This window comes from Babylonia areolata, chromosome 23 (genome assembly GCF_041734735.1).
Source record: "Babylonia areolata isolate BAREFJ2019XMU chromosome 23, ASM4173473v1, whole genome shotgun sequence".
Lineage (NCBI taxonomy): Eukaryota > Metazoa > Mollusca > Gastropoda > Neogastropoda > Buccinidae > Babylonia > Babylonia areolata.
Window position 1 is genome coordinate 43,945,987 of NC_134898.1, and position 18,303 is coordinate 43,964,289.

General features: G+C 41.0%; 2 non-coding genes across 2 annotated transcripts; one reads left to right on the forward strand and one right to left on the reverse strand.

Moving 5' to 3' along the window:
* Positions 1-8,020: 8,020 nt before the first annotated feature.
* Positions 8,021-8,102, reverse strand: Trnal-uag (transfer RNA leucine (anticodon UAG)). The gene has a single exon. It is a non-coding gene; the product is annotated as a tRNA-Leu (tRNA).
* Positions 8,103-11,954: 3,852 nt separating this feature from the next.
* Positions 11,955-12,036, forward strand: Trnal-aag (transfer RNA leucine (anticodon AAG)). The gene has a single exon. It is a non-coding gene; the product is annotated as a tRNA-Leu (tRNA).
* The last annotated feature ends 6,267 nt before the right edge of the window (positions 12,037-18,303 follow it).

Here is an 18,303-nt window from a genome sequence, read left to right on the forward strand (position 1 = left end):
CAAGTGCACTGCTTATTTGTTATTCCATGTTGGTATCTATCCAGTTTAATTGTCTCCTACTAATGACACAACAAGGTTTCTTATTATATCCTGTTGAAATACTTTTTTAATTTGATTAGTGGGGCCTCCTTCTTCCTCCCCCCACTCCCCTACCCCCACGTTTTAAGTTATATTTTTATATTTTTTCTTATTGATTCTTTTATGGCCTTCCATTTTTTTGCATTATTCCTTCAATATCTTATTAATCTTCTTCTATGCATACAGAGATGAATTCATTGTTGAAACGTTTTATATGATTTAATTCCCATGGTTTCCATTCAACAGTCTTTGATGAATTACTTTATGATATAATATCCCTCATTCATAATCATAATTGTTGATTATGATGTTATTTGCTTCATTTTCTCCTACACATGTTTCACCTACTTTTTGTTGTTATTAATCTTTCATTCATTTAACCTTCTTTTTTTTTTCCTTTTTAAATTTTTTTTATTACAATAGCTTTCTTGTTCAGTTGGCAAAGGCACCTTTCTGTCAAAAATAGTTTTCCTGTCTTCTGGAGGTTTCTTGCTGGAAATTTCATCTCTTCTTTTGCTCCCTCGGGGTGCTTGTTTCGGTTTATTTTTTCTTTTCTTTTTTTTCCCCTCCACAGGGCTTTCTCAGCCTTTGTTGTTTTGGGGGTTGGGGGGTTGGGGGGTTTCTTTTTTTTGGGGGGGTGGGGGGTGGTGGGGGGGGGGGGGGGGGGGGGGCTGTTGCTTTTCTCTGAAAGTCTTCACTCCTGTTTCTGTTCATTTACAAGTGAATGAACAGCTAGTTCAACTGCTGCTCTGCAATGACTGGGCAATATTATGAATGTATGTAAACAGTGGGGTGGAATGCTACCTGCCCATCCTGCAGTTCCGTTTTCCAGCATGTCCCTTTTTTATGTGTTTTGTTGTTGTTTTTTCTAGAGCAACATAATATTTTTGACTCACTTGTGTAAACAAAGTGAGTCTATGTTTTAATCCGGTGTTCGGTTGTCTGTGTGTGTGTGTGTGTGTGTCCGTGGTAAACTTTAACATTGACATTTTCTCTGCAAATACTTTGTCAGTTGACACCAAATTAGGCATAAAAATAGGAAAAATTCAGTTCTTTCCAGTCTTGTTTAAAACAATATTGCACCTCTGGGATGGGCACACACACAAAAAAAGAAGCCTAATTATATGCAAACTGCTTTTACTGTTATATTTATATTTTTTGTATTCTCTAAACTTGGCACTTTGACCTCTTATTCTACACAACAACAAGAGGAGTCATTATTATCATTTTTTGTTCAAACAGGAACTTCTTTTGCTAAGCATGGAATTTTTATTTATTTTGCAAACGTTTTGGTGCAGATAGTAAAAAAGGGAAATTACTCTGTAATTAATGCTAAGGGACTTAATTTATCACAAGTGAGTCTTGAAGGCCATGCCTCTTTTGTTATTAAACTTGTTTTTGCAATCTGTAGGTGATGAATTAAGTTGGGATGTGTGATACCTTCAGCACTATTTGGTGTTTGCAGATGAAGCAGTATAATTAGAAATGACCCAAACTGTTTTTGTCTTAAGAACTTTTGCCTTGGGCTAGCTTTGTGATCTTGGAATATTTTTCACTTGTTGATAACACTGATAGGCCCTGCACAGTCCGCAAGACTTTAATCAACAACAAGTGAATAGATTCTTGTTGCTTATGCAGTGCATTATCATTGAGGTGTGAAGAATCTGTTAGGTCTAGACTTCCCCTTGTCTTTTTATTCTTATGTTTTGGTAATTTTAGTTGTTACCATTTCAGCCAAAATGTACGAATTTGGATCTGCTGCAGTTTTATCAAGTTAAAATATTAACATACGATATTAATGTGTGTTGTTGTTGTTGTTGTTTGTGGGTGGTGGGGGGGGGAGGGGGGGGTGTCTGTTTTTTTGGTTAATTTTAACCTTTGTGTGTGTGTACTGTATTCAATTCTTACATGTTTCCATTTTCTTGTTTTGATAGTTTCTGGACAGCCCTTTATCTTTTATTTTTATGTTTTGTAATTTTAGCTGTTTCCATTTGAGCCAATCTGTACAAATTTTTTTTTTTTTCTTTTACCCCATCATCTGCACCATTACAATGGCATTACTCCCATGCCACTCATTCCAAGTCCCCGTTGCACATCCACACCCGGGTTCATCTGTCACAGTCGCAGTGTCAGCAGTCCGCAGGGAACCATTGATGTTAAGTTGCCAGGAGGCCACACGCCAGAGGAGACAATGCACTGCTGCTGAGTCACTTTGGTGATGCTCAGTGGTGCCTGTTCTGATTTAATGTACTTTGGACACCACCTACTAACCCCCCTACTTATGACAATAATGGCTTAGTCGCAGAGCTAGACTGAGTGAGCATCCCCCCCTCCTAAAGTGGAGACCACCACCACATCCCTCCAACAGCAAAAGACTTGCCCCAAGCGCAGAAATGAAGGGATATCGAAACTGAGGTCACCATGACAGCAGGGCATGAAAGGCCAAATAATCTGGGACTTTTTTTTGCATTGATGATGAAGGATGACGATGCTGCTGCTATAGACGTCCATTTAGGTTTGGGACAATGTGACAAGGCTAGACTCCATGCTTCCTGTCATGATATCCCAACATCAACCAGGCATGAGAGATACAGACACTTGCAGTGTTGGTCAGGAAATTAGAGCAACACACCCAAAGATGCATCCATGAAGTGGATGATACTCGACAGTGTGGTCCCAGTTTTCCCATTTAAGCCCATAGCACACTGGGTTGGAGCTGGCCGCAGGCCGAAAAACCCAACACCACTGGGATTCAAACCCGCATCCCCTCAGCAGTCTTTCTACAATGCTCACCACTTCGCCACGGCTGCTGATAAACTGTACAAACTTGGATCTACTGCAGTTTTGACTTGTTAAGATATTTATGGGGATTTTTTTAACCTTTGTGTGTTACAGTAGTAAGCTGCTCAAAAGCCTTTGGTCTCTCATTCCATTATTTGTTACCTGTTTCCATTTTCTTGCTTTAATGGTTACCATGTTGGAAGGTTATCTGGTTTAGCCATATTAAGCTTCAAAATACTGTCATGTAGCTGTCAAATGAATCAGAAATTGATCTTTTGAATATTTTCTTGCTTTGATGTATACAGTATTGGAAAGTTATTTATTTATGTTTACTGCTGATGGCAAGATGGGCCAGTCTTCCCCTGGTTTTTCTTTCAGATGGTTTTGTTTTTGTTTTTATATCATTTTACCATTAAAACTGATCAGCATATATATATTTTTTAAAAACAGCTATATACATAAATGATCTAAGTCATTCATATGTGGGATCTGAAAGACACATGTCTTGTTTGATTTACTATTTAATGAATTTGAAACTTACATTCCAAAAATTTTTTTTGTGTTCACAGAATGTAATTGAGCTTTCACTTACACTTATCAATATTATATTTTTGAGGCTTGAAGCTTCTATTCAAGGAGTATTATTGTTTCTTTTTCTTTATTATACGGTTTTGTTTTGTTTTTGTTTTTTTTGGTCTCAGAAAAATACAATCATTGGTTAGAATAAAGGAATTGGATCAGAATAACACTCTGAATCTAGAAAATTTCATCACATTTTTACCAATCGATGTATGTGTGTAAATATATAAAAGATATATACATGTATATATATATATGAATGTATATATTTTTATAAAGAAATCATCAAGACTTCTGAAACAATATTTTTAGTATCAAATTACTAACATATACCTTGCAATATTTTTGGTATTATTATCCAGTGTGTGTCTCATGGGTAGTCAGCTAAAAAAAATTACCATGCATTGTGCAAGTAAAAGAATTTGTGATTTTGTTGGTGTTGTTTTGTCTTTTTTGTCTTTTTTTTTTTGCACATGCTCTGAGCCAGTGCATTTATTAGTGCTTTCCTGTGTTCAGTTGATTTTGGTTCCTGAACATAAGACATTTGAGATGCATTTCTTAATCAGTGGCAAGGGCAAAGAGTACATGTGCAACGAAACAGATGCAAGGCAGGAAGTAGATGTTATCCTTACCTAGCGGCAAAGTTGCTCTGAGGGCTACCTCGCCTTGACTTGCAAGAACCAAGCCGCTCTAGCTGTGAGATGGGAAAAATGAAACGCACCTTCAACGTGTCTCAAGAGAACCTCGCCAAACGAGCGTGTAGGAAACACGACTCTGGTGCATTGTTGAAGTGCTTTCTAACATGAAAATGTCAGTGGCATTGCCATGTCGGGAGGAGGGGAAAAGGTGAACAGTGATGTGTTTCCTGATTGACTCTGGATAGTGTGATCTGACCACTTTTTTGCTTAATTGGTCATGAGTGGTAGGAAGATGAGGGGGTTGTTCAGGAGAGGTTAGGAGGGGGAGGGGAGGGAAGATGAGTGGAGTTGTCATTATGAAATTTTCAGCAGAGCTGTCCATTTAAAATAATTTATATGCATCTTTGTGTTTGTGTGTAAATGTTAGGAGGTTAAAAGTAGAAAAGTAAAAACCAGACTTTACTTCCGGTTTGTTGGGTTTGTTTGTTTTTTGTTTTTTTTCCACAATCAAGACTTCTGTTTATGATCAGTCGTTGCTTTTATTATTATTGTGTTTATTTTTCTTACTTCATTTTTGTTATCAAGACTCAGACTGTGACTTAACATGTCTGGTTATAAATGTTTCATATTATTAGTCTTTCACAAGACCTTCAGCTGAATTTTGCATATTCTTCTCTCTCTTTCACTCATAAAGACACACAGGCACACACTTATTCAAATATGATATGGTACACACACACGCGCACGCACAGTCTCTCTCTCTCTCTCTATATATATATATATATGTGTGTGTGTGTGTGTGTGGAGTGATGGCCTAGAGGTGACGCGTCCGCCTAGGAAGTGAGAGAATCACGGCTCAGCCGCCGATATTTTCTCCCCCTCCACTAGTCATTCGGATGAGACGATAAACCGAGGTCCCGTGTGCAGCATGCACTTAGCGCACGTAAAAGAACCCACGGCAACAAAAGGGTTGTTCCTGGCAAAATTCTGTAGAAAAATCCACTTCGATAGGAAAAACAAATAAAACTGCACGCAGGAAAAAATACCAAAAAAATGGGTGGCGCTGTAGTGTAGCGACGCGCTCTCCGTGGGGAGAGCAGCCCGAATTTCACACAGAGAAATCTGTTGTGATAAAAAGAAATACAAATACAAATATATGTGTGTATGTGTATAGATGTAGATATAAACACTCTCATAATGTCAACCAGCTCTTCCCACTTCCCCAGCCCCCTCATTTTGTTGGTCAATCAGTCAAGAAAAAAAAGGCATGCATTAGTCGTTAATTATTACCTTGACCATTATTTCCCTGTTTATTGTGTACTTTATGCTCATACTACTGTTGTTTGATCTCTTTCTTTGCCTTTTCATGGTTTTTTTCATGAACTGGTGGATGTACCTTTCTTGGCTTTTTTATGTGGGTGTTGAATAATATCATGTACTGCCTCTTGCAGTGCATATTTATAAATCTATATAAGCAGTGCAATGTACCAATTATTCATTCTTTCTATAATAAAGTATTTAATTCTGTGAAGTCACCATTTCTGTTTGCTTTCCCAAGTTATGTCTCTGTCTGGAACAGATGTGTGCATACTTGTCCTTTCTCTCTCTCTCTCTCTCTCTGAGAGACTGTCACAAATGTGTATGCATGCTCCCACCCACTCACACATTTCGTGAGAGATGTGAACAAAATTTCAGTGCACATGTCTACCCACGCATACATATACTTGTTCATATAACGTGCATGCACATACAGCACATACACACACACGCACTTGTACAGGCATTCAAGTGTGCATATACAAATGCGCACAAGGTCAAAGTTGGGATATGGTTTCATCCAAATGTGGAGTGGTGGTCTTGTGGTAACACATCCGCATAGGGTGCTGGAACAAATCTGACAGTTGCCAGAATTTTCTGCCCCTCCACTAGACTTTGAGTGGTGGTCTGAACATGAGTCATTCAGATGAGACAATAAACTGTGGTCCTATGTGCAGCATACACTCAACAAAAGTAAAAGAACCCACAGCAACAAAGGAGTTCTCCCTGGCAAAATTCTGAAGAAAAATCCACTCATACAAACGTGGACGTGTGCACATGACTGAAGCCTGATTGACACAGGAAACAAATGATGAGCGCCCAAAAGCACTACATCCAGGTTTGCAGCCACTCGTGCGAATGGCTCCATGTTTGTAAAGTGCTTAAGTTTGGTCTCTATCCCGACGGGCGCAATAGCCGAGTGGTTAAAGTGTTGGACTGTCAATCTGAGGGTCCCGGGTTCGAATCATGGTGACTGCGCCTGGTGAGTAAAGGGTGGAGATTTTTACGATCTCCCAGGTCAACATATGTGCAGACCTGCTAGTGCCTGAACCCCCTTTGTGTGTAAACGCATGCAGAAGATCAAATACGCACATTAAAGATCCTGTAATCCATGTCAGCGTTCGGTGGGTTATGGAAACAAGAACATACCCAGCATGCACACCCCCGAAAGCGGAGTATGGCTGCCTACATGGCGGGGTAAAAACGGTCATACACGTAAAAGCCCACTCATGTGCATACGAGTGAACGCAGAAGAAGAAGAAGGTCTCTATCCAAAGGTAGGCGCTCCATATTCAGAAATATACATATTCAACTGACACAGGATTGGATTCTGTCTGGGAGTTGCTATATTTTGCAAAATAAAAATAGATTGTGTCAGTGTGTCAGACAATAACTGCAAAGTACTTATTTTCAAAACTTGCATTCAACATTATAGAATAGTGGTAAATGTTGATTAAAAAAAAAAAGAGTTTGGTAGAGAGAAATATATGTTTTGATTGCCAGGAGGAAGGTAGCAGAATGGTGATGATGATTATCTGCCAATACAGTATCTGTGATAGTTTGGGTTCAAATCCTGATCTCACTCTCTCTCCCAAGTTTGACTGGATAATCAAACTTATCATCTAGTCATTCAGATGAGACAATAAACTGAGGTCCCATGTACAGCACACTTTTGATGCACTGAAAGACGGGCGCAATAGCCGAGTGGTTAAAGCGTTGGACTTTCAATCTGAGGATCCCGGGTTCGAATCACGGTGACGGCGCCTGGTGGGTAAAGAGTGGAGATTTTTACGATCTCCCAGGTCAACATATGTGCAGACCTGCTAGTGCCTGAACCCCCTTTGTGTGTAAACACATGCAGAAGATCAAATACGCACGTTAAAGATCCTGTAATCCATGTCAGCGTTCGGTGGGTTATGGAAGCAAGAACATACCCAGCATGCACACCCCCGAAAGCGGAGTATGGCTGCCTACATGGCGAGGTAAAAACGGTCATACAAGTAAAAGCCCACTCGTGTACATGCGAGTGAACGTGGGAGTTGCAGCCCACGAACGCAGAAGAAGAAGATGCACTGAAAAAGAACCCATTGCAACATAAGCGTTGTCCTCTGGCAAAATTCCTTAAGATAACCCCACTCTGAAAGGCACACAAATTTTATGTGCATGCACTCAGGTCCTGGCTATCTAACTGGGTCATGTGTTGCTGTTAGGCATCTGCCTAGCAGATATGGTGTAGCATATATGGATTTGTCAGAATGCAGTAACAGTTCGATCCTTGAGAAATTCAAAACTGAAACTGAAGCTAGTAATGTTGCAGGCATTATAACGTTCCACATTTGTCTAAATCGTCATGATAGAACAGACAATGAATCTGTCACAAAGAAATGAAACATGACAGTTACGGATTTAGTCTTTGGGAGTTTTATGCAGATTTCAGATTGTGCATCAACATGAATTAGTGCATGTAGTTGCCCATATATTTATGGATTTTATTATACTGAGTCAAATTGTCTTCCCTGTTACTCGTTTAAAAAGAAAAAGATTTAAGACCGAAGAAAAATTATAATCCCTCCGAAAAGTCTAAGTTAATTTCCATCCTCTGCCCCGAAAATAAAAGTTCAAAAAAATGGCAGCGGTGGGATTCGAACCCACGCCTCCGAAGAGACTGGTGCCTAAAACCAGCGCCTTAGACCGCTCGGCCACGCTACCGCCCTGCCAATTGGTGCACAAAAAAACAATATCTACTTAGTGTATTGACACTGGATTCATCCCACGTTTTATTTGTTATTAATTTTTTGTGGTAATGAGGAAACCTAACTTTGACCTATTCTTCCCCCTAGGCCCTTTCCCTAGCCATATTTCCCAAGCATGATTAATGCATCTGGAGTGAAGTCCTCGGTAAAGTGCATGAAGATAATGGCCTATTTTAGTGTCCTGGAACTATATACTGTACTTTCCGTGTCTATTGCAAAGCCGGCATGAAGTATATAATGACATTCGTTTGAATCTCAACATCCGCTATAAAGCGTGCCTTCGAAATTCATCGTTTTTGGTTGTTGTTTTTCACAACGACAGCACGCTTTCCTTTACCAGTCGCCATATTTGCTGTACATCACGTGACAAAATACGTCATTGTTTCGTGTGTATAATTGGAAAATAGCATGCGGTGCACATGGTTCTGTTTACAAAATAGCGCATGTCGCAAGAATCGGAATCATCAGAATCATATTTTTTTGTCATGAAAACCGTCAATTCTCGCGACGTGTTGGCCTGACGAGGCATTGTTAAAACCGGCTCAGTTACTAGGACGACATATAAACTTTGATGACGATGGTGATGATGAGTATTGTTCTTCTTTTGTTTTGTTTGTATTCTTAAAGTAGTAAATTTTATCATTTTAATGTCTCTCTCTCTAATTTTTTAAATTGTTATTGTGGTTCTTTCAGTTTGTGTGTGTGTGTGTGTGTGTGTGTGTGTGTGTGTGTGTGTGTGTGTGTGTTCTTTCTTTCTTTCTTTCTTTCTTTCGTTCTTTCTTTCTTTCTTTAATTTAACGTCTTTTCACTTTGGGTGGTATTGGACGTGTGTGTGTGTGTGTGTGTGTGTGTGTGTGTGTGTGTGTGTGTGTGTGCGCGCGCGCGCGTGTCAGTGTGTGTGTGTGTGTTCAGGTTGTATGTGTGTGTGTATTCAGGTTGTGTGTGTGTGTGTGTCAGTGTGTGTGCAGTGTGTGTGTGTGTGTGTGTGTGTGTGTGTGTGTGTGTGTGTGTGTGTGTGTGTGTGTGTGTGTGTGTGTGAGATATCCGGCAGTGGTAACAGAAGTAGCTGTAGTAACAGTAATAGTGGTGACATCCGATGATTTTCTGAAGATTAGAATAACTAGACAGCTGGCACAGGAGACAAGAGGAGACAACTGAACTGAGAGGAGACACATGCCGCATACTACACACGCGCAAGCGCACATGCATACACACGCGGCGCACACTGCACTGCACGGTGCGCAAACGCACATGCATGCGCAAGCGCACTGACATGCATACACACGCGCACAAGCGCAAGCGCACATACATACACACGCGCACTGAAGCGCACACGCGCAAGTGACTGCGGGGACGCACATGCATACACACGCACGCACGCGCACACTGTGCATACACACGCGCACACGTGCATGCGAACATGCATACACACACGCATATGAATACACTGTGACGCGCATGCCAGTGCTGTGCGCACATGCATACACACGCGCACACGCGGCACATACACTGCTCACGAACATGCCATACTACACACAGTGCACATGCACTGTGACACACACGCGCACACGCGCAAGCGCCGGCACATGCATACTACACACACGCACACGTGCAAACGCACATGCATACACACACGTGCAAGCGATGCACATGTGGTTCGTCCGTCGGGATCGACGAGGACCATCTAGTCATCCTGGGGGTGGGTGGGTTGGGCTCTGTGTGTTCGCAGATGACTGGTGAGTCCAATCCGCGCCCGGAAGGTTCTAACGCAGTGTGGACAGGGAATGGTGGCGCCTGTCGGGGACTTGCTGGCACTGCTTTTCCTGGCCTGTCTGCGTTGCTCTGCTGCAGCGATTCTGTTGGCCTCACAGGATTTGGCGCCTTTGTGGACAGCTGAACGCCACTCAGTTTGGCCTGTCCATTGCATTCAGCTCCCATGTGTCGTGGCTGATGTTGAAGGCCTTCAGAGAAGCTTTCAGAGTGTCTTTGAAGCGCTTCTTTTGGCCTCCATGGGAGCGCTTGCCATGTTGGAGTTCGCCGTACAGCAGTTTCTTGGGGAGCCTGTGGTCTGGCATGCGAACTACATGGCCTCCCCAGCGCAGCTGGGCCTGCATCAAGATGGTGTAGATGCTGGGCAAGTTTGCACGAGTGAGCACCTCTGTGTCAGGGATCTTCGCTTGCCACTTTATGCCGAGAAGTTTTCTGTGGTGGTGTGGAAGCGGTTCAGCTTTTTGGCGTGGCGTTTGTAGACCGTCAGTCCATGATTCACATCCACAAACCAGTGTGGTGAGAACTATGGCTTTGTATACTTTGAGCTTCGTCTCCAGGGTGATGCCTCTCCTGTTCCAAACGTTCTTATGGAGTCTGCCGAAGGCAGCGCTGGCTTTGGCGAGTCTGGCATTCACCTCGTCGTCGATCATGATGACAACGGTGCGAGAAAGTGTACTGCCCAGGTATGTGAACCGTTGACCACCGCGTTCAGTCGTTGTCCGTTGATGAAGATGTTTGGTACAACGTAAGGCTTTCCTGGAGCTGGCTGGTGCCTCAGTCTTCTTCGTGCTGATTGTGACAGAGCCCAAAGTTGTCACAGGCAGCAGAGAACTTGTCGACGCTGTGTTGCATGTCAGCTTCCGCCGGGTTCGGAGGCAGCGTTGAGAGCGCAGTCATCAGCAAACAGGAAGTCGTTGACGGTGTCTGTCCTCACCTTGGTTTTTGCTTGAAGCCTCCTGAGGTTGAGGAGTGAGCCATCTGTGCGGTACCTGATGCCAATGCCTACGTCAGCGTCTCTGAACTGCGGCGCACATCAGTACACACGCGCCAGGTACACATGCATGCACACGTGCCTCCCCGGTTTTGTTTTTGTTTTTTTTATTTTTGCTTCTGTTGCCGTTTTTTTTTCACGACAGCACAACAAACAAGTAAAACCAAACTCAGTAAATGCCCTGATCTTTTTTTTTAATTATTGTTTTTATTTTTTATTTTAGATAAATGAATATAGAATTTAAAATATCAGGAGGGAACTAGACGCGACCTCCCCTTCCCCGCCCACGATACACACAAACTGGAGAGGAAACAATATTAAACAACGCGCTATTTTGTAAACAGTACCATGTGCGCCCCGTGCTATTTATAGATAACACACACACACACACACACACACACACACACACACACACACACACAACGGTGACGTGTCGGTCACGTTATAAACAGCAAATATGGCGGCTGTACGGGAAAGCGTGTAATGTCGTTATCAAGTTAACTAAGGAGTTATGACCACTGATCTAAAAATATTTTTACATCAGTGTAACCGACTGACTGTAATTTTTTTTAGGCTTTACACCACAATTCACCTATCCAGAGTGGATGGCAAAGATCACATGATTGTTATTTATGATGTACTTCAAGCCTGCTTTGTAATATGCACGAAATATACCGTGCATTGTCGCTTCTGTAAGTTTAGGATGACAGGCGTTCGACCCTTGTCATCCACTCTGAAGTATGTTTCAGTGATCTATGCTTACATTTGTTTCTGAAAAAAAAAGAAAAATCTCTTTGTGGAAATAAAGTAGTCCAGCTTTTCTCACACGAAAGCATAGTAACAATAAAAATAAACAGAAAGATCAAAAGACACAAACTTTAATACTTCAGGGGTTTTTTTTGTTTCTTTTTTAGATTAAATCCCAAAACTTATTTCTTAAAACAACCAGCATCACAAGGATAGTCGGTGACTTTTTGCCAAAAAGAAGAAAGAGGGTGAGGAGATGTACTGGTTTTGTAGTATTAAAATCAGACGCTGCTAGTATACGGTAGCGTGGCCGAGCGGTCTAAGGCGCTGGTTTAAGGCACCAGTCTCTTCGGAGGCGTGGGTTCGAATCCCACCGCTGCCATATTTTTTTCTGGCGTTTTTTTTTCCTCCCACCCCTTCTCACTGTCTACATAATTATATATAAATACACTCTTCCCTCTCCACCTTTTGTTTCACAGTCCCAGCCCAAACACCATCAGAACAATTGAAATGTATTTCCATATTCAGGAACACCGTAAGTTATCACAAGATCACAAGATAATTTATTGTCCTTAACTGAATGGAGATGCTTGGTGTGGTGGCACACAGTTAATTCTTTTAGTACAGATAATTATAGACATGCATAAGCCATTCAGCTAATTTGTATGCGCCGCTCAGAAGCCGCACACAATCGTGATCTCAGCTGCATCAACTCGAATATCCATGCGTCCGGTCCGCCATCAGTCTCCACTAGTTTCACACTCGTTATAAAAATTACCGTAAAACGACCTTCAAATATAAACAAGTAGGTTACAATAATAAATAAGCACAGTACATTTAGATTAATAATAATAATAATAATAATAATAATAATAATAATAATAATAGTTTATTTATATTGCGCCTTTCATTAAAATACAGTGATGCTCAACTGAGGCACATTACGAGTTAGTAAAATGTAACAAAATTAAAAACTCTATACGGCACAAAATCACATCCACATGCTCCAAAAACCGCCGGCCGAAAACCATTCCGTGTGAACTAAACAGTCACCGTAAACAGCCGCGAACTGGACCAAAGTATCTCCGCAGTCTACGTAATTAAAAACCAAGCATCAAAGCATACACAGACGGCGAAATGCACATACACCCCACCGCAGATACAGTCTTGGTTCAATTTGCTGATGACATTTGTTTATCAGTGGATGAAGGTGACAATGAAAAATAAAACGCCTACTAGGACATTGAATTGCATAACTTGAAGAAAATATACCAGCGGGAATTTGATAAAATCAGCAACTTTATGACAGAAAATGGCTTATCATTGTCCTTAGAAAAAACAAATATGATGCTATTTAATACAGGATCAGACCCAGAAAAGCTCCCCGTGTTTAGAATAAAATATTAATGGTACTATCATCAGATATACACAATCTGTTAAATTTTGGGGGGTCTATCTTTCTTCAAACCTTTCGTGGAATTATCATATTGACTATATACATACTAAACAAAGCAAGAAATGGTCTAAATTTCCTTAAAATAATTTGTAAACAGCAGTGGGGGCAAGATACCAAAGCATTGATATCTCTCGCTACCTCCCTCGTACGTTCACTCTTGACATACGCTCAAGAGGTATTTTTCAGTTCTCCATTGCATTTGTTAAAGAAGCTGCAAAGCATTGATTGTAAGGCTTATAAACTCGCTCTGGGTGTGCCCATTCTTACATCAAATTTAGGGACTTACTGAAAAGCAGGTGTTTTATCTCTTGGTGAACAAAGGAAAGCTTCAGCCGCGAAATTCGTTATCAAATCTTTCGCATATGAAACCTTTTCAAAAGAAGCAGCTAATTTGAGTTCACAAAAAGATTTTGTTAAAAGAGTTAAGACGATACAGTCTATGACATCCATTAATACATTTGCATCAGATATCATTAGTGCTACGGAATCAAAAGACAAGCAAATTGCAAAAATACCTTCTTTTTCACCAGTCCCTGAATGGGAGCAGTGTAAAGCTACATTTGACATGGATTATACAGATTTATCCAAGAACCAGTCACCATTTTTGTTAAAACCTTAAGTGCTCTCCGATATAGAAAATCAATATTCAAATTATCTAAAAATATACACAGACGGATCTGTTCTAGAAGATGGTAATTCAGGAGCGGCTTTTGTAATTCCTTCATTTAGAATAGAAAAATTATACTATATTGGTAGACAATATTCCATTTTCACAGCTGAACTTAAAGCCATACTTATAGCCTTAAATTATATTTCAGACATTCCGAAAACTGTAAGTGAAATTTTATTATGTGTAGACTGGAAGCCAGTATTACAAGCTATAGAATCGCCAAATTCAAAGAAGCGGATTGAGATGACAATGGAAATGAAACATATTATTCACCAACTGACAAAACAAGGCATTAAAATAACTTTCTGTTGGGTACCTTCGCACTGTGGAATATCTTCAAATGAGTGGGTAGACCAAGCAACTAGAACAGCAGCACGTAATTTCGAAGGCGCAATACAACTTGACATCCAGTTAGATCTACATGAATGCATTAGTTGTATAGAAAATGTATCTAGAAATCGATTTAAGAAATTACTTACAGATTCAATTAATCAATATTACCAATGTTGTGCAAACACAAAGACTGCAGCTAATCCCAAACATTTTCTAAATTTGACACCAGCAGCACATTCAAGACAAATTACATACTTGTTGATATGCATATACATATTCTCCTTCCCATGTCACCTCATTCAATACACACCACAATCTCTTTAGACTTTTTCTTATAAAATACTTTTCCTCTGATACATAACATGAACACTTTTTACACTAATTTTCACATGCATTCCCTTTCCTTTATCCACTACTTTACTCCTTCCGTCTAAAAACACTTACAGTGAATAGACGTTAAACTGAAGAAAACAGACACTCCAGATTAAGCCGCAACTAAACAGATGTTCTGGAGCTTTAAAGCAAAGAAGACTGAAGGATCTGGTGTCTCTGCATTAAAAGATGCAGGAAGGCTTATCAGTGACCCAGGTTCTAAACAAGTAGTTTTCGCCTGTCTTCAGCTGCAAGGAGTACATCACAGCTGACGATTTTAACCAGTGATGTCCCTCACTACCGGACTTACACTGCTCCCCACATGTAGTGACATCAGTCAACAATGAACATACCCCCGAAAACGGAGTATGGCTGCCTCCACGGCGGGGTAAAAACGGTTATACACGTAAAAGACCACTCGTATATATACGAGTGAACCGATTTGAGAGTTGCAGCCCACAAACGAAGAAGAAGAAGAAGAAAAAAAGACATCAAGATCATGGAGGAAGGGATAAGAAAACTGCTTCTGAGTCTCAACCCGAAAAAAAAAGCCTGTGAACCTGATGACATCACAACCAGGCTCGTGAAGACAGTTGCTGAGGAGATTGTCCTTGCCATGTCTTCACTCTGCTCTTCCACTGTCCCTGCCTGATGTTATTTCCATTAGAGATGAGCAATGGCCAAGAACCAGAGGCATGGGGACCGTACACTGCTGAAAACGAAGCATAAAATTTCTCCAAGTTGTCACAGTCAGCATAGGACTGAATCTCTTCAGCAGTGGCCAAGAACCAGAGGCATGGGGGCCGTGCACTGCTGAAAGCGAAACATAAAATTTCTCCAAGTTGTTACAGTCAGCATAGGACTGAATCTCTTCTACATTGCTGATTAACCAGTTGTCCTGTATCTGTCTTAGCTCCCTCTGCACTGTCTTTTTTGGGGGGCATTGTCATTCAAAGCCTCCTTGTTGGCTGACTTAGGGTTTGTTCAGGTGAGTCTAATGAAGCTGGTGCTTTTCATCAAGGATAGCATTAAATTTTTCATTGTTTTTGTCTGAACCAGTCCCTCTGCTAGCGATTGCCCATTCCGATTACATTGCTGGTTGCAGCATTTATTGTGTCTCTGAAGGCTGACATTTGCTCTCTATCATTTTTTTTAGTCTCTTCTTCAACGATGTGAGTTTGCTGTCCATGGCATCAGTTAAGGACTCTGGTTTGGATGTCCCTCAGTTTGGAGACATTGGGGCGTTTTGGTGGCTTTTTACTTTGTGGGGGTCTGTATAATATGGAGTTTCAGCTTGGAAGCCGACAGTGTGTGGTCGGTCCATTCTGCGCCACACATGGATTTGGTGATCCTCATGTCTTGTCTGTCCCATTGCGTCACGATAAGTAGCCAAGTAGATCCGGTCTTAGATGTCACGTTTTTATATGCCGGTTAATTACAGCCAGTTTGTGTGTGTGAGCGCGTGTGTGTGTGTGTTCCTCCATCTGTGTGCATATTTGTGGAGGGTGGAGTGTTTGGGCATGTGTGTGTGCTGGTTAGTGTGCATTTGCGCGTTTAGGATGTACATGTTAAGTTTCCTTTAAGAAATGTATTTCATTTTAAACAGAGCATAATCTAATACAAGACAATTATTGACTGGTGGATTTGGAAATGTTCTATTACATTTTTGAATGCAGGTATTGATTTGAAAGTGTGAACGAATTGGATGTTTTTGACATGTCAATCTTCTGTGATGTTTTTGTCATGTTTGCTTTTAACTGGATCATGTTAGGCTCTTTGAGCAGCATTGGTACTGGAAATTGTGTCATAGTTATATTCATCTGTTGTTATTAAAAGAATCGATTTTCAGAAACATACATGGCATAAGAACACACAAAAGCTATGATGCAATGGTGGGCAGGCTGGCAACTAGGTCAAGGTCAGAAGCTTGTGCTCCTTGTTGTCTCTTTCATGTTTTATCTCCAGTGTGTTCCAGCAGTCAGGATTCTCATTTCTGCGATGCCTGGCACAGGTACCTTTTCTTTCTTTTATCTAATATGCAGAATCTCTGTCAAACATTTGAGGTGGTGGGAGAGAGAGAAAATCAGTTTATCATTCTGCATGATCTGATGCCGTCACCATTTTTTACCCAGTTCCTGCAGCACAAGGCCCTGTCTTGTACCAGATGAAATGCATTAGGTTGCATTTGTATACGTACGAGCACAAAACTGCACAGCTGACTGGCATTCTCCACAACAGACAGAAGGGATATCATGTGCTGATCTCAAGCAATTTGATCTATTTCTCCTCAAAAAATGCTGCAAGCCGCATTGTAACATTGAAAAGCTCCATCTTTACTACAGTTAAAATTTGTTTTTATTTGAATGCATGCACAATATGTAACATTTTCACGTGACCCCACCGTGTCTTGCCTCGTTTCCTTTGTTGGTTTGTAAACACCCAAGGGTTGAAACATGTCACTTTCCCTCATCGTTTTCTTTGTCCTGTTTGTGTCCCCATTCATGAGTACAACTTTTTATTTTCAAAGTTCTACTTCTCGTCTGCAGGCATGTCTCTGTATTCAAAATGAAAATGTTTGAAATAACCTGGTGGAATGAGAACACTTCTATTCATTCAATTTTCTTTTATCTAGTTTGTTTCTTTGTGGTGGTGTTTTGGTGTGTTTTTTTTACGTTTTATTTAGCTCTCGGTGTCTGTCACATTGACCATCGCCAGTGGTCCGCAGTAGCCGCTGATCGAGAGACCTGGCGACGCACCATCCACCAAGCTGTCTCCTCCTTCGAAAACAACCGCAGGGCCAGCCTTGAGGACAAACGCAGGAGGAGGAAGAACCACGACGCTGCAGCCGCGAACCCAGACCAGACTTTCCCTTGCAACCGCTGCGGCCGACTCTGCTTTTCCTGCATTGGCCTTGTCAGCCATGAGCGTGCCTGCATCAGACGTGGACAACGCCCTTCCTAGATCTTCGTCAGCGAAGCCAGGCCATGAATTTAGGACACTTGTGTTTTTTTGTATTCATTAGGAAACATTTTAGACACGAAATGCCACTGAACATGACAGCATTCAACGTCTTACTGGGGTTAACATGCGAGGCATTAATTGGCTGCTACTGATACCACTTTTCTTGTGACCCAGTCTCATTCATCTTGATCCTGAGCATTAGAGGGAGCAGGAATCACAGACTTCTGCTGACTTACCATTTATAGAGAGTAGCTTGTTTGTAATTTTGTTGTTGGTATTATTTTTGTTTGCTTGGATCGAGGGGCAGAGAGACAGAAAGGAAGCATGTTACCTTTGCAATCAAACCTATATATGAGCTTATTCTGGTTAAAAAAAAAAAAAAAGAAGGAATGTTCATTTTCTGCGCTTTCTTCTTTATATTCAGATTTGGTTTTAGTGAGTGCAGTCACAACAGAATTGGTTTGAAATTCTGTTTCTCCCCTTCCAATCTCTTTTGCCTGCCCCTCTTAAGAGAACACACACAAAAGCAAACCTATAACGGTTTATTTTTTTTATAGTTCTGGGAGGAACACACTAACAATCAACTGACGGTTTGCAATCACCGTAAGAGGAAGTAATTGTTTAAAAAAACACACACTCTTTTAGTTTCTCTTTTTCTCTTGCCTCAGCCCCTCACAATACATACTAAACAAAACATTTTAAACTTATAACTTAGAAGTAGTCTGTGAATTAAAATGAGGGGAAGGGGCCTAATGGAAGGGAGAAAAAATTAAAATAAGGTATTCAAAATCTTCAGAGATGGTAAAAAAAAAAAAGAGAATATTTTTGCACACACGCATGACAAAATATGCAAAGGT